Consider the following 14,516-nt stretch of genomic DNA (forward strand, 5'->3'; position numbering starts at 1 on the left):
TGGGTAGGTCGGGCACCCAGATATGCCTGACAAGGGTAGGTCGAGCACCTAGATATGCTTAGTAGTATCTGGTTAAAATAGACCGAAAGGGTAGGTCGGGCACCCAGATATGCCTGACAAGGGTAGGTCGGGCACCTAGATATGCTCAGCGGTATCCCACTGAAATAGACCGAAAGCGGTAGGTCAAGCACCCGGATATGGTTGACAGTATGTATGCATTATATGTGGTATTTGGGGAACTCACTAACTTTTGTGCTTACGGTTTTAAGTTTTGTTTCAGGTACTCTGGTTTTCAAATGAAAGAGCTCAGGATGATCGCAGCGCATACACCCGTGTTTTTCGCAATATGTGATATTTGGGATTAGACTCTGATATTTGTTTTAATTGAAATTTTTTTCAATGTCTTGAACAAAGTTACATTAGTCTTTTGGTTATAATAAAAATGAATTTTTATCCTTGGATTTTTGGGTCGTTTCAAGTTGGTATCAGAGCCTTGGTTTGAGGGTTTTAGACATACTCTTGGTGTGCCTGAACTCAAATCGAGGGTTTGGTGAAAATTTTTATAAGAATAAGATTTAACTAAAAAGGAATTTCTAATCAAAGAAACGGGTGTGATGTGTGCAATCGGTCGAGCTCAAGTAAGTGGTTCCCAAAATACCAATACATGTTATTTATGATATATTCTATGATTATTAGAATTTCATGCTATATTAGGGCTAAGGATTTGCTCAATATTATATGATATGAGAGATGACTTTATATGCATGATTGTATGAGCTTTAGAATTGCATGCTAGTATAGATTCCCGATAAGAGGATTGAATGGCTTGATTGGAGTTGTTGATTAGTTTTTCCGTTGTCCGAATGTTCCTTGCTTTGTGCTTTGTGGGACTGTTAGCAATGTGAGCTAGCTACTAAGTGAATATGCTAAGTCACATGTGGCATATCTTGGATAATCTTAGCGTGATGGACCTGGCCCTATTGCACATCTATCGTTTGATTCCAACCATTCTAGGATTGAGTCTTTTACTCGAGGGATTATCTAATCTCTGTTACATGTTACTATATTTATGAGGTAGCTAGTTGACATTAATGAGAATCCTTCAACACTTGAGGGTTGGGCGAGGTCGGGAACCTAAGAAAGCCTAGGATATGCTCCAGTGGGTTAGTAGAGCAGTTTAGTGAGTTTTGGCGCATTGGTTTTTGGAAGTGACTTACAGGATTCAGGAGGATTGCTGAGGAAAGTATGGATAGGTGTGGAAGGTAGTTTTAGGCCTATACTAATGAAAGCACAGGATCCATACTCGATTCCGTGAGAATCATGGAGAATCTAAGAATCTTAAGAGAGGAGGATTCTTAAGTATGTTTTGATTATTGGCTGGTCGTATTTTAATTTGGAGATGAGCACTCAGGGAGATGGTTCTTGTTCTGGTTTTAGTTTTGGTTTTGGTTCTTGTTTTGGTTCTGGTTCGGGTTCCGGCTCAGGTAAAAGTGTTGAGCCGTTTAGCGAGTAGATCCAGGAGTTCATCTTATCAGAGATTACCCGCGGTATTTTGGAGCAGACTCCTATGATCTTTAGTTCAGTCAAGGAGGGGATTTTGGAGATATTGGATAGTCATCTCGGGGCCTTCCGGGCCGAGATTGTAGCAGGGTAGTTGGGGGCTCATATGGAGCTCGAAGCTTGTGGATCTCTGGGATCCTCCTTCCGGGATTGGAGGTGAGTTGTGCGCCCTGCCTTCCGGGGAGTCAACTACATGATTGGATTGCCGCAGAGGTTTCACAGGCCCTCCGCGAGGAGTTACCCGACATCATTAGGCATGTCACTGATAGAGTGGTCGTCAGGATCGAGAGGCGGGCCTCAACTTTTCAGGTGGATGATGAGATGGTCAGGGTACCCCGAGAGCAGGAGATTGGTTTAGATAGTCAACTGAGGAAAAGGAAACGAACTTCTCGTTTGGCTCGATAATCTAGGCAGTTTGACGTTGTCGTAGCTGGTGTCAGAGACACGAGGGGTCGAGATGGTTGTACGAGGGACAAGGGGACTCGGGAGGATGTACGCAACAAGTCTAAGTGCGGCAGGTGTGTATGGAAGGGTCACAAAATCCAAGAATGCACATTAGGAGTTGAGTTATGCCATCGTTATCATCGGCATGGTCATGTCAGGGCGAATTTCCCGCGCTCAGCAGTTGGGCAGCTCCGGTTTCATTGCAGGTACTTCACCAGGAAGGGGGATTCGAGGCTTCTTCTGATGAGGTTGTGGGTATGTATCTTTTGTCCTTTTTGGTTCTATCTGTATTTTGTGGTTGGTATCATGCATCGGTTTTGGTAAGTGTACCTTTGGTTATTTCTCTGCTTACATTTAGGTTATATCTTCAAGTAATGTCATATGCCATTTGCATGTCATGGATTATTAGTGGTTAGTGAATGGTTGTTCCCTTTTAGCAGGCTTGGAATGTTTAGTGTTATCTTGGTATATGGTCAAGATTAGTTCAGAGGCATTATGTGGAAGGTTGGGGTCAGGGTTCATTGGGTTGGTTGTCTAGCATCATCGGGATTTAATGATTTCAGCCTTTGTGCTTGGGTTGGCTTTTGGAAGCACCAAGGGAAGTGGTCTATTATTGAAGTTTTTCTCTGAGCATCGGCTAATTGGACTTCATGATTCGAGTGCGGTATTTGTAGTTGTAATGAAATCAAGATTGAATAACAAGATCAGAGTATAGAATGATTGATGAACACAAGAATTACATATAATCTGTTTGGGTCTGATTAGCTTTCAATGAGTACATAGAGAACATACAAGTTTACACGAATAAGAAAAAGCAAAGTCTTGTCTACTCTAGTACACATTCCTATTTATAGGAAATATGAAAGTGAACAACAAATACAAAGGACTAATACAATAAGCTTTGCAACATATATGCCTTTGTAATAAAGTTACAAACTAACGAAACATTAAAATGGTATTCGACACCTCATAACTAAATTCGACATCTACAGTATCACTCCAAGGCATTTGGAGTTATCAGCATTGATGGGATTCATAAAGTGTTCATCTAGTCTTCAAGGATTGTTTGGCCTTTTGGGGTTTGGCTAGTGATGGAGCACTAGCACTGGTAAGCGCAGGTTGTCAGCAGTTTGAGGATTGGGAATCCTTCAATTCTCATGTGTTGTGAAGACTGAATCGAATCTAAGTGGGGGAGAATCGCTCAGGTATTCAGGATCAGAGGCAGGTGTGGAACTAGGGTGAGTTTCGCATCCCCGTCGGGGGGGGGGGGGGAGTGGCTGCTCGGATCGAGAAATTGCGTGAGTTGGGTGTAACGCCCGCAGGTTCGGGCTAGTCAATTTAGAGACAATAGGGGTCGAAAATGACTTTTCGATAAAAGATTATTTAGAATAAATAATCTTAACCAAGTTGTAGAATATGTCACAAGGTTTCCGTACATATAAAGAACGCCGAAATCCGAGTTATAACGAAGAAGTTATGGCCCGTCGAAGTTTCGCGACAGAACCGACACGACACCGGGAAGCGTAAATAGTGAATTTACGATGGAGGACTTTTTAGCCTTAGTGATCTAAATGAAATTCGTAGAATATGTTAAACTAAGAGCGTCGATAAAAAGAACGCCCAAATCTGACTTCGTATGAGGAAGTTATGATTTTTCTAAGATTCGGCTTAGCAGTGTACAGCTCGAAACTCGAATTTTAGTTCGAGCGGTTTTTGTCTTACGTGACCTAAATGAGAGTTGAAGGTCTCATTAATAGGAACTCAACGGTAAAAAGACAGATGAAAACGGAGTCCGTATGAAGGAATTATGAATTCTTCGCGGTCATTTAACAGTCTAAACGCCTCCTACTATTAAATTTGAGATCGGTCGAGAACTAGCCAACGGAGTCTAAATGAAAGTTGTAGATCTTGATTTTAGCTACGCGTGGATATAAAGAACGTCGAAAACGGAGCTTGTATGCGAAAGTTATGATTTTTCTAAGTTTGAAGACTGATACGTGATAGGGGGTGACGTGGCACCACCAGAATTGGACACGTGGCACCACCAGAAGGCCACCACGTGGACCAACTCGGCGAGTAGGTCCCCCCTACTCGGTGAGTAGGCCAGTCAGCACCCTTATAAATAGAGGTGTCGGGTTCCATTCATTCTCACACCTTCAAACCCTTCTTTCTCTCTCTAAGCCTCCCTAACCCCCCAAAGCCTAGGGTAACTCCCTAGCACGAGGCGGAAGCCATGGAGCGCCCGACGGCTCCGAGAAAAGAGCCTTTCGGCTCGGGAAACGCTGCTCCAGTGAAGCCCGGTTTTGCGAAAAACCCGCTGTAAGTGAGCTACGCCTACGCTAGTTTTAATATAGCTTCTAATTAATTATAGTAACATTATTAGGACCTTAAAATAATTGTTTGGGCTATTATTATGAGTTATATTGAGTGTTATTTAACGCTTATATAATAATAATAATAATAATAGCTAGACTATTAATTTGCCGTGGTTATCGTTAGACTAAACCCTAGTGGTATTGGTACTAGGTTTTATCGAAGGAAAGTTGTTTTGAAAGTATCGAAGCACTGTCCGGGTACTAAGTCACCACCTTTCAGGTGAGTGCATAGTCCCCTTTAATCTTACACATAGATATGAAGTATTTTATATAAATTATGTGCTATGTGTGCATAATATCTGAGTACTTGTTGTATATGCTAAATGAACGATTTTATACATGTTTTAAATGATTTAAACTGTATATGTATTTTATATCTACGATAATGTTGGGGTAAACATGGGTAGATATAATAGATGGAATATGAGTTGAATGATGAGTTGAGAGGTGTTATAGACCACGAGGTGAGGGTGAGAGGTGAATAATGTGAGAAGCCTTTTTCCCAAATGATGGCCCCATCATTCAGCAGAGTATGGATGACAACCACAGACTATTCTAGACAGTCAGTGGAACACTAACAGGCTCGCAACCTGTAGGTGTTGTGAACGATGTGTTCACTCGGTGTACTCTAAACCTTGGTGATCATGCAGACTTGATGCCTAAACCCTGGTGATCATGCAGACTTGATGCCTAAACCCTGGTGATCATGCAGACTTGATGCCTGAACCTTGGTGATCATGCAGACGTGATGCCTAAACCCTGGCGACTATGAAGACTTAGTGCCCGTTGTGTAAACCGTGGCTATGATGTACTTTGTGCCGATTCCTTAGGATAATCCTTAGGAATAAGTGAACGAGAAATAGCTGATTCTTAGGGTAGATCCTTAAGAGTAAAGAAGATAATGGAGATGGGTAATTGGGTTTAATTGCTTGATTGTTTAAACATAATAATTATATTATTGTTGGTTGAAAACCCTAGTACTCACCAGGTTTCCCAACCTAACCCACTCAGTTTATTTATATCACAGGTGTTGATACGAAGTCATTTTACACTGAGAGATTTAAAGAGATGTAGATCACTAGTGTAAATAAATGTAAGTTATGTTTATGCTTATGTTTCTATATTAACGATGACATCCCAAACGTTTTGAAATGAATAAAATACGTTTCTCCGAAAATGTTTTAATAAAGTATTTATCATGTTTTTCTGGGAACAAATTCGGCAACATTTTTATTTAAAGAATAACTCTGATTTTTGTAAGGAATAAACAAAATCGGTCTTTTCTGGCCGTGAAAATGGGGATATCACATTGGGAGTTAGGGAAACTTCCCAACTTTGGTTTCATGTCTTCTTGGTGTCATCTAGTAGGCTTCGGGGGGGGGGGGGGGGGGTCCAGTCATGATTCGAGTTCGGATGGGGAGTTGGTTAGTGTGTTGAATCCGGACAACATTCAGATTAATAGATTAATGGCAAGGCACCGGGCGGTGGTAGTCACCACGTGGAACTGTTGTAAGACTGTGGGGCAGCCGTAGCATTTACTAGTGGTCAGTTAGTGGGGGGGTATTGTAATACTGCGGGGTGGCCGTAACATTCATCGGTCTCGGTTAAGTGGCGAGATTTCAGCGAATCTGTGAGTTGCACATGGATTTATTCAGACGGTTTAGGCTAAGTCAGATCTGTTCACAAGGATGTGGGAGGGCCACAGTGTGTTTGGAATCAAGGATTGATAGTGATGGATTTTATACAAAATAACATCCGATGTGCTCATGCAAACCCTAAAGCTTGGATCTAGGTTTCTCTATTGTACATGCAATTCATCCAATACTTATGAGTCTTAGATCTAGCATACATATTTCGTAAATGTCATAACAAAACAGATCTAGATGATTACCTCTTCAACAATGCCTTGAATCTTCTTGTCTTAGAGCTTAGAGTCACAAATGTCACTCATTTAATGGCTTACAAACACCACACAAGCAAGAGGATGATATTGGAGAGAGGGGAGAGACATAATTTCGGCTATGAAGACTTCTAGGGTTTCAAGTTGCAGAAAATTGGATGCATTGGGGTCTTATTTATACTGGTGCTGCTAGGGTTTCAGTCAAAACCCTAATAGATTTCTTAGGCCTTAAGCAATCCAAGGAAGCTTCTGGAATAGGGCCCTTATGGCCGAAATTAGGATGGACACATCCCTAATTTCGTTCACGCCTAGTTCATGAGGCTACTCAGCCCAAGATTCAACCATCACACATTTGACAGTTTAAGTCCCCTTTATTTAATTAATATCTTTTAGTCACATAATTAATTCTTAATTAATTATTTTCTAATATTAATTAAACTATATGATTTCTATTTTAATATATTATTCATAGTAACCTCTCTATTCATAAATCACCCTGTCAAGTGGCTTTGGTGAAGGCAACCCAAAAGGACCCTGCACAACCGAGTCAAGTACTTACCAAATATACGTACGAGGTTACACACCAATCCAATAGTCTCCCACGTGGACAACTCTAATAATTGTAAATACAATCCGATTAACATTCGTAGCTCTTAAAGACGTTGTCGAACTCTGATCTCATCAATAACTTGTCCTTTAGATAAGGGATCGTATAATCCTCTGTTCTAGATATCGTGCGGACAATTACATGGAACATAGTCATACTTATTGTCCAACAGTTTGTTTCTCGATCTCTGATTCATCTGACATAGAACTTAATTGAACACATCAATTCAGTCCTGACCTGGCCCGACATATAAGTCAAACCAAATCATCAAGGGGACCTGATATCACTTTTACCCTCTTAGGATAAAAGGAACAAATAAACTTCGACTTATATGCATTTACTATTCATTAATTAAATCAAACACAACAATGCATTTTATAACATCAAGTTACTGATGCATTTATGCATTATCGATGCACAACCAATCGGCAAACAACAAACCATATATCTAGGCTTTAAGACCATATGATATTATCGTCTTATGATCACTTGTGATAAATTCCATGAAGTGATTCCAATAAGCGTGCGTTTATTCCAATGCTCAAATCTTATTCATAAGCACTCATGAATGTTGTAGCAAACTTTTGCTATGTCTAATACACTTTAGACAATCTACACACCAATTCATGACAGTCTTCTTTCATACCTACTTCCAACATATGAGCGACTGTAGACTGTTCGAATAATTTTATTATTCAGGAAGTCAAAACATGCAAAATGAAACAATAGATAAATAGTTAACATAAGATAGTAACTTTACTCATAAATAATACCCATTTATTTAATCATCAAATGTCAATTACAATTTATCTATTACACGTTTCTAAACTATCTGATCTAAACTAATATCGTCCTTCAGTCTAATGTTCCTAGCGTGTTGCAAGTGCTTAACCCTACTCAGTCCCTTCGTAAGCGGATCTGTTGGGTTATCCTCCGAAGATACCCTCTTCACTACGAGGAGTCCCTCTTCTACCTGATGTCGAATAAAGTGATATTTTCTATTGATATGTCGACATCTACCATGATCCCTTGGTTCCTTGGTCAAGGCAACCACTCCTTAATTATTACAGAAAATTTCGACAGGCTCCTGTATGGCTGGCACAACTCCAAGGTCTCTAATGAAGTTCTTTAACCATATTGCCTCCTTTGATGCTTCACTCGCTGCAATGTACTCTGATTCGCACGTTGAATCAGCTACGGTCTCCTGCTTGGAACTTTTCCAAGTCACTACTCCTCCATTTAGGGTAAAGACCCAGCCCTACATCGAACGGTAGTTGTCCTTGTCGGTCTGAAAACTACGTCACTATACCTTCATACCTTGAATTCATCACTCCCACCAAGGACTAGAAACCATTCCTTGGTCCTCCGAAGGTACTTAAGAATATTTTTGACTGCGGTCCAATGTGCTTTGCTAGGGTTCCCTTGATATCTGCTGACCATGCTCAAAGTGAAGGCCACATCAGGGCGAGTACAAGTCATAGCCCACATGATCGAGCCAACTGTGGAAGCGTAAGCTACTCGACTCATCTTTGCTATCTTGACTTCGGTACTCGAACTTTGAGTCTTACTCAACTTGGCATTACTTTGGATTGTTAACTCCCCTTTCTTGGAATTCTCCATACTAAAACACTTTAGTACCTTGTCCAAGTAACTTTTATGACTAAATCCTATTAGTATTTTAATTTTGTTTCTCACTATCCTTATTCCCAAAATATAGTCAACCTCTCTGAGGTCCTTCATATCAAATCACTTCCCAAGCCATGACTTGACATCCTACAGTGTCGTGATGTCGTTTCCTATGAGTAGTATGTCATCAACATACAATACAAGGAAGCTTACTATACCCCCATTGGCTTTGACATATACACATGATTCATATTCGCTTCGCAGAAAACCAAACTCTTTAACTTTCTCATCGAAACAAATATTCCATTTGCAAGATGCTTGTTTCAATCCATAAATGGACTTCTCAAGCTTACACACTCTATTAGGATGCTTCGCATTGACAAAACCCTCTCGATGACTCATGTAAACATCCTCAGCCAACTTCCCATTAAGGAAAGCGATTTTGACATCCATCTGTCATATTTCATAGTCATGAAATGCAGCAATAGCCAGCATCACCCTAATAGACTTTATCTTCGCAACTGGTGAGAAGGTCTCATCATAGTCAACTCTAGGAGTTTGAGTAAATCCCTTTGCAACCACTCAAGCCTTATAAGTGTTCACATTCCCATCCATGCCGATATTTTTCTTGAAGATCCATTTGCACCCGACCATCTTACGACCTGACACATTATCAACCAAGCTCCAAATTTGGTTATCGCATATGGACTAAATCTTGCTGTCCATCGCCTCTTTCCACTTTGCAGACTCCGGGTCTGCCATGGCTTCCTTGTAGTTGTTAGGTTCGTCCAAATTCACTAGTGTACTATCACTAATGAACGTATCACCCTCACTTGTTATATGAAAACCATACAACACGGGTGGAACACTAACTCTACTGGAACGTCTAAGAGGTAAGGATTTGTTAATCGGTTCAACTGCGCCAGCGTTAGAGGATCCTTCATCGCTCGACTCTTGAATCTCTTCAAGATCAATTTGCCTCCCACTGTCCCCTTGGATTATGAGTTCTCGCTCTCAGAAACCCCCTCTCCTCACCCCAAAGACAACATTGTCACTCGGCCTATAGAAGAGATATCCAAAGGACTTCTGCGGGTAGCCGATGAAAATACACCGCTCATGACAAGATTCGAGCTCATCGTGAGTCTCTCGTCTTACGAAAGCCTTGTAACCCCAACTCTTGATGTCTGCCAACGAGGGAGCTTTCCCTATCCACATCTCGTGAGGTGTTTTGGCAACCTTCTTGGTAGGGACTAAGTTAAGGATATGGGCGACAATCTCTAAGACATACCCCCAGAATGAGATAGGTACTGAAGCACGACTCATCATGGAATAAACCATGTCTAGCAAGCTTCGATTACGCCTCTCAGCCATACCATTCAACTGTGATGTCGTATGTGGCGTCAATTACAAAACGATTCCGTATTCCTTGAGGTAGTCATGGAATTCAAGACTTAGGTACTCTCGACCTTGATCGGATCGAAGCATCTTGATTTTCCTGCCCAATTGATTCTCCAATTCTTTTTTAAACTCTTTGAACTTTTCAAAGGTTTCTGAGTTGTTCTTGATTAAGTAGATATACCCAAATCTACTATAATCATTGGTGAAAGTCACATAGAAGCGGTTCGCATCTATTGTGGTGGATCTAAAGGGCCCACACACATCGGTGTGTATGAGATCCAATAAACCCTCACCCCTTTCACAAGTGACAGTGAAGGGTGACTAGGTCATCTTTCCAAGTAAACAAGACTCACACACGTTATCGTCCCTAGGGTCGAATGACTCCAACAATCAATCCTTTTGGAGTTGGGTTATGAATTTCTTGTTGACATGTCCAAGACGACAATGCCACAAGCATGCTTTATCCAAACTATCAGAAGAGTCAATACACAACACATCATTTCCTAAATTATCTACAATCATCACAGTTTCATATATTCCATTACAAGGCAATGCTTCAAAATAGAAAACACCATTAAGATAAGCATAAATAGAACCCTTTTCATTATCAAATGAATATCTAAATCCTTTTCTATATAAACCATGAAAAGAAATGATGTTTCTTTCCATATCTAGCAAATAGCAACAATAATTTAAATCTAAACCTAATCCATTACTAAGCACTAAAGAGTAAACTCTAATCTTGGTGATAGGCGACGATCTTTTGTTTCCCATGATCAAGTGTATCTTCCCATGATCCACATCCCTATTTCTTCTTAGGTCCTCCAAATCATAACATATGTGAAAATCACATCCTGTATCAAGAACCCAAGAAATAACATGCGATGAATCATTAGATTTAATAGTGTAAATACCTATGAAGGACGACTTGATCTTTCCATCCTTGATATCTTGCAAATACTTCGGGCAGCTTTGTTTCCAACGCCCTATGTCACGTCAGTACTGACACTCTGTCTCCTTGGGGTTGGAGTTAGGTTTAGCAGAACCAACCTTGGTTCCACTTGAGGAGGTACCTTCTTGGACTTTCCCTTACGGTTGCTCTTTGAGGGAGCCTTCCTCTTCTTTCCCTTTCCTTTTCTAATTACCAAGAATGGGGCAGCAACAGGAGTAGGATTTGATGCAACAAATTTATCTTTAAGATTGCTCTCAGCAGTCCTTAGCAAGCCTTTCAGTGACCTCTTCCTTATTCATGTGGTAGGTCATGCGAAACTGGTTGTAGCAGGGAGGCAAGGAGTGAAGGATGATGTCGACTGTCAGCTCTTCATCAAAGTTAACAATTAAATTTACTAGGCGGTCAACATATCTCTGCATCTTTTGTAGATGAGCGGTAAGGGAATCTCCATTACCCATTTTGGTAGTGATCATCAAAGTGATGATCTCGTACCTTTCTTGCCTAGAGATTTGGTGGTATCGATCCAACAAATCTTGATGCATCTCATAAGTATACATGTCCTCATAAGACTTATGGAGTTCTGCAGTGATATTCACTAGCATGATGCAATGGACTTTCATTACATCATGCTCATGGGTGAAACATCCCAAAATACTAGCCAAAAATTTCATTTTTAAAATCATTTATCAAACATAGATATCATTGCCATAGTGTAAAACCATAAAACATGTATCTCAAAAACTCATAAAATCTGATAAACATATAGTAGTTTCATAACAAATGTCAGAGTAAACTCCCAGGCTAATCAACTGTGGTGTGTGACATGCCATCAGCTCGAACCCTTCCCTTTGCTAGCAGAAGTACCTGAAATCAAAATTGAAACTGTAAGCACGAAGCTTAGTGAGCTCCCCAAACTACCACATACCATATAAAACTCATATAACAAATAACATAACTCTGGGACTCTTCCCAACTGCATCGTGACGAATCCCGACATCGGCTTACCCGGCATCAGACTCCTGTCCGGCATCGGGCTCACCCCGGTATCCGACTGCATCGGGCATCGGGCTCACCCCGACATCGGGCTTACCTCGACACATACAAAACATAACATATATCATAAACAAATAACATAATCACGTAAACTGCATCGGGCTTACCCCAACATTGAACCGAAGCCCGAAACACATAACACGTAACACATAAATATGCATGAATCACAAATACATCAAGCATACATAACTACTTATCGGGACCACCCTAGTATCGGACCGAGGTCCAGAAACATATAAATTGCATCAGGCTTACCTCGACATACTATAACTACTTAAACGGGCCGACATTGTGTCCTTAGACCCGTTCCTACTGGAAGAGGACTCACCTCGCAAACTGGATGTTGAACTCGCGTATGAGTAATCTTTGCTTGCTGCTCCCACGACTCCCTATCCGACTCTATTCAATAAAACTTAGTGAGAACATTGGGAATGCCACAAAGGGTAAATTGACCAAATTAGCCTTTCTCATACTTTGGACTACCTCCAAGGCCCAACTCCAACTAATCCTTCTAAGTTCACCATTGACCCACTCAAGGCCCACTAATGGCCCAATTTTCTAAATTGGGCCTAACTCCTCATATGGGCTGTAACATCCCGAGTTCAGGGGTGCAAGTTCAGGGTTCAAAGTGAAAATGTGGATGGTCAACTCGGCGAGTCCATGGGTAGACTCGACGAGTAAGGTCGTGATTCTGGTCGCGTGTTAAGTGGCCAACTCGGCGAGTCGGTGGCTGGACTCGGAGAGTTGGTGCCGTGTTTAGAAAACCCTAATCCCGGGGGTTGAGCCTTATATAAAGAACATAATACCCTCTCCCTAGCCTTTTTACTCTCCCTTGAAGTCCAGAAACCCTAATATTCGTTTGTGAGAGAATTAGAGAGCATTTGGATCTTGAAGGAGTGTTGTTAAAGAGATCTTTGAAGATTAAGAGGCTTGGAGCAAGGGGATTTACAAGGTTTTGGCTTATTCTTCTGTTGGAGTCTTCTCTTGAGGTAATGATTCGTTGCTTGAGCTGTTATCCATCTAGATCTATCATTTGTGGGATTTTTTGGGAGTATATCTAGTGCTATCTTGAGTTTGGAGGTTGGATCTGAGGTTGCTACCTCAGATCTAGAGTAGTGATGATCCAAAAGAGCATAAAGTCCATGTTCAAGAGTTGTTGATGAATCCTTTTAGTCCAAAACCCTAGCCCTAGAATGTATTATGCTTAGATCTCCTTGGATTCATGTAAAGTTTGCCACTTTACATGATGGATGGCTTGTAGAAGAGTAGATCTATGGATTGGAGACCCTGCATGGCTTGGAAAGCCTCTGTATGGGTTAAAAGCTAGTGGTACTCAGCGAGTCACATGGGTGTACTCGGTGAGTTGCATGAAGATAGGCAGCAACTTGACGAGTTGAAAGAACAACTCGGCGAGTTGGTTGAAGATAGTCTTGGACTCGGCGAGTCTGTTCTTGGACTCGGTGAGTCTGGTCATGAGGTCCTAACCTTTCTTGGTTGAGCTGTGAATCAGTGAGTCAAGGGATGACTCAGTGAGTTGAGTACGATTAAACTCAGAGTTGTGGGACTTGGCGAGTCTTGGGGCAACTTGGTGAGTTGAGTCGTGCTATGGGAGTTCCAGAGCATAGGGACTCGATGAGTCAGCTGGGTGACTCGGCGAGTAGTGATAGTCTTGTGCTGACTAGTTGTCTTCCAGGGGTATTTTGGTATTTATTGAGTTCAGTTTTTTGGTTATTGATCAGTGGTGAAGTTCGTGTCAGAGGTTGGAGCAACGTGACCTTATCTTTTCAATCAGCAGTTGCGAGGTAAGTTATCCTCACTATATCAACAGGGTCTAAGGTACCAAGGCCGACCCTTTATTGGATTGTAATCCGGGTGTCGTTGTTATGTTATTGCTTTGCTATGTTTGCATCCTGGTAGTTAGGATGGTATATGTTAGAGACCCGGTTAGGTCGGTATCGTGGTTAGGATGATGTTATGTTATGTGATCTGCTAGATCGGTTTGAGTAGATGAGAATTGTTACATGATTGTATGTTTATGTGCACATGGTTGTTGGACTGGGGTTGGGTTGAGGCGGGTCCTGCTTTGTGCTGTAGGCCAACATACCCAGGGCGGACAGGTTATCCCGAAGGCCCAGTGAGCGGTCCGGATAGGCTGTAGGCCCCAAGAGGGCAGACCAGACGTGCTGAGGCTCAGGGAGTGGACCAGGCCGACTGAAGGCCCAGAGCGGGCGGACCAGTCATATTGTAGACTCAGAGAGTGGACCAAGTGGATTAAAGGCCCGGTACGGGCGGACCAATCACACTGTAGACTCAAGGTATATGGCTAGACTCGGAGGGTGGACCAGGTGGACTGAAGGCCCATTACGTCGGACCAATCACACAGTAGACCCGAAGTGCATGGCTGTTCTGGGTTCTGTTCTGTTATGATATGTTATGTGTGGTATATGTGGTTGGTATTTTGGGGGTATCTCACTAAGCTTTCGAGCTTAGAGTTGTAGTTTAATGTTTTTCAGGTACTTCAGGAGATCGTGGCAAGGCGAAGGCGTGATGATACCGCTCCTCATGATTATGTTTTATGATATGGTTCTGGGAAGACTCTGA

This window comes from Lactuca saligna, chromosome 8 (assembly GCF_052625555.1).
Source record: "Lactuca saligna cultivar CGN05327 chromosome 8, ASM5262555v1, whole genome shotgun sequence".
Classification (NCBI taxonomy): domain Eukaryota; kingdom Viridiplantae; phylum Streptophyta; class Magnoliopsida; order Asterales; family Asteraceae; genus Lactuca; species Lactuca saligna.